The sequence below is a fragment of the Bos taurus genome, chromosome 6 (genome assembly GCF_002263795.3).
Source record: "Bos taurus isolate L1 Dominette 01449 registration number 42190680 breed Hereford chromosome 6, ARS-UCD2.0, whole genome shotgun sequence".
Lineage (NCBI taxonomy): Eukaryota > Metazoa > Chordata > Mammalia > Artiodactyla > Bovidae > Bos > Bos taurus.
The window spans coordinates 4,376,788-4,379,511 of record NC_037333.1 but is presented as its reverse complement, the minus strand read 5'-3'; the positions used below and the strand labels follow the sequence as shown (position 1 = coordinate 4,379,511).

Sequence of the window (2,724 nt, the reverse complement as noted above, 5' to 3'; positions counted from 1 at the left end):
ATCCTTGAGTGAAATGGGAAAAAGAAACACTGGTTCTCTTTGTTACAAAACATCAAACCACTGTATTCAGTGGAAATTATCAAGGGTCATGATAATGTGAGAAACCAGTAAAGTGAAACAGTTATTTGGTATAAAATTGTTTTTTGTTCTTCAAAAGTCTTTACAGGGTTGACATAAAAATAACTCAGGTGCTTGTATAAATGCAACCATACAAAAACTAGAGGAGGAATTCTAAAAACTGGGTAAGTTGGAATATCTGACAGAAGAAGCAAATCTCACATTTAACTGGCATTTCCAGGATCAAGTGAAAAACAAAAAAATCATCTCTAAAGGCCAGGTAGCATTCTTCAGTGAAAATAAGACCAGCAGGTGGGTGAGGTGACATTGTTCTTAGGCGTGATGACAGAGTAGATGGAAACAGTGGCATGCTACTAAAAAATGACATTCACCCTTGCTCGGCTGACTTGCTGAAATCTGTACAAGCACGCAGTCCCCTGAGAGTGATGGCAGTATCTACTGAGCCCAGCACTGGACTAAGTGCGGCAGATGCGTGATTCCATTCACCTCATAGAAAGCCTCCTTGAGTTAGGAAGTGCCTCTGCTGTCTTTCAGGTGAGAAAACTGAGGTTCACAGAGATGAGGTAACTTGCTCAAGGCAAGTTCTTCTCATTGCACTTCTTTGAGCAGAGCTTTTGTGTAGATGGCCAAAAGTAAAGAATTAGAACATATCAACTGTTCTAATCCTGGAAGAGACAGATCTTTTTAATAAGTAGTTCTTTTTTCTTTAAGACTTCCCTGGTGGCTCAGATGGTAAAGCGTCTGCCTATAATGCGGGAGACCCAGGTTTGATCCCTGGGTTGGGAAGATCCTCTGGAAAAGGAAATGGCAACCCACTGCAGTACTCTTGCCTGGAAAATCCCATGGACCGAGGAACATGGTGGGCTACAGTCCATGGGGCCGCAAAGAGTCGGATACGACTGAATGACTTCACTTCACTTCTTTTTTCTTTAATAAGGACTTTTAAAAAAGTAAGAGAAAAAGTACCATGAACAATGTTCAGTTTTTAAAAGCTAAAAATTAGGAATGAGTTCAGGAAGTAATTGTGTGTGCTTGCCAGTGTAATGGAGATCATAACACAATTAAGTTCAGAATGCCAGTGAAATTTGAAAAACTAAAGCATTGGTCAGACTTATTTTTTAAAAATGGGATTATAAATAGGCAGTATTTAGTTCTGAAGATGGAAAAATTAATAATAGTATTAAAATTAGTCATTAATAATTGCTTAAATATTCATTCATATCAAATATAAGTATGCATATCTAGGAAAATTTTCTGTAATAAGTGTTTTTATAATTGTTATAATACTAACACAGCTTTAATATAGAAAATTTAGGATAAAATCTCAGTAAATTTACCCTTTTCCTTTATATGCACATGTATATTTTTGTAAATTGGGACTAGGGGTATATAAAGTACTTTATTTTTTCTAGTCAGAATATTAAAGACCTTTCCTTTAGTAAGAGATCCATGAGTAGAATAGAAATTCAGTGTAAAACATTCAAGAACAAACATGAACGGACTTGGCTCAAAGTATTAGGTTTAATGAACTTTAATAAAATACTATGCATTTAAAGGACATCAAAGACTGGAAAAAAACAGAAAGCAGTGAGGCTATCAGGACATTGTCCTGATGTGTGATAAAAGTAAAAGTTGTCCTCATCAAGTGGATGGCTGTTCAGAGTTAAGAAACTTGATTTTTGGCTTAACTGTTAAAGGTTTTGAGTCTTCCTTAACATCTAGGTCCAAGCTTAAGTACACAGAGGGTCTATTTTAAGCCTAGCTATGATAGTGGGACTCACCCAAGAATTCTGACAGAATATGGGACAAATTTAGGGCTTTTCCTCAATATATGTTAGCCACCAGAGACACAAGGATTGCTAATACTATTTTAATTAATAATAGCCATATAAGAATTTCAAAGACCTTGTCAGTGAGTAGTATAATTTATAATATAGTTTTAATAACATGAAAGTAACAAGCTGTGGAAAGAAAAGTTTCTGTAAGGACAGATCTTGCTTGATTGATTAAATACACACATAAAATCTCTTCACTAAGATTATATGCAAAGGCAATTTTAAAAATTGAGTACATGTAAAAATTTTTTGTCATGTTTTAAAAAATAGATTCTAGAAAAGAACTAAAGGATGTAAGATTATAGACATTCTGGGTAAGCATAGGGATCTGGTTTCTCTTAGGATCTGGGCTAGGAAAGATTTCATTTTGGTTTTCTTGTAAACTACAGGAAAGAAAAGATAAACAATAACAATGATAGTACAGGAGCCTTTTCAAACCAAAAAGCTAAAACAAAAGGAATGGACTATGGGAAAGATACATAAATTTAAGGGAATAGGCTGAAAAGTAGTATATCACCTACATTGTAGAGAATCACAATCAGAGAAACTATAACCCAAAACATAGGAATTTGATCTGTGTATATGTTAATTGCTCAGTCATGTCCGACTCTTCGTGACCCCATGGACTGTAGGCCACCAGGCTCCTCTGTCCATGGAATTTTCCAGGCGAGAATACTGGAGTGGGTAACCATTCCCTTCTCTAGGGATTCCCAACCCAGGGATAGAACCTTGGTCTCCTGCATTACAGAAAGATTCTTTACCATCTGAGCCACCAGGGAAGCCCTGAGAATTTGATATCAGGGGCCTAAAT

At 36.0% G+C, this 2,724-nt stretch overlaps 1 non-coding gene across 1 annotated transcript; it reads left to right on the top strand.

Moving 5' to 3' along the window:
* The first annotated feature begins 792 nt into the window (after nt 1-792).
* On the top strand, nt 793-864 carry TRNAY-AUA (transfer RNA tyrosine (anticodon AUA)). The gene has a single exon. It is a non-coding gene; the product is annotated as a tRNA-Tyr (tRNA).
* Nucleotides 865-2,724: the final 1,860 nt, after the last annotated feature.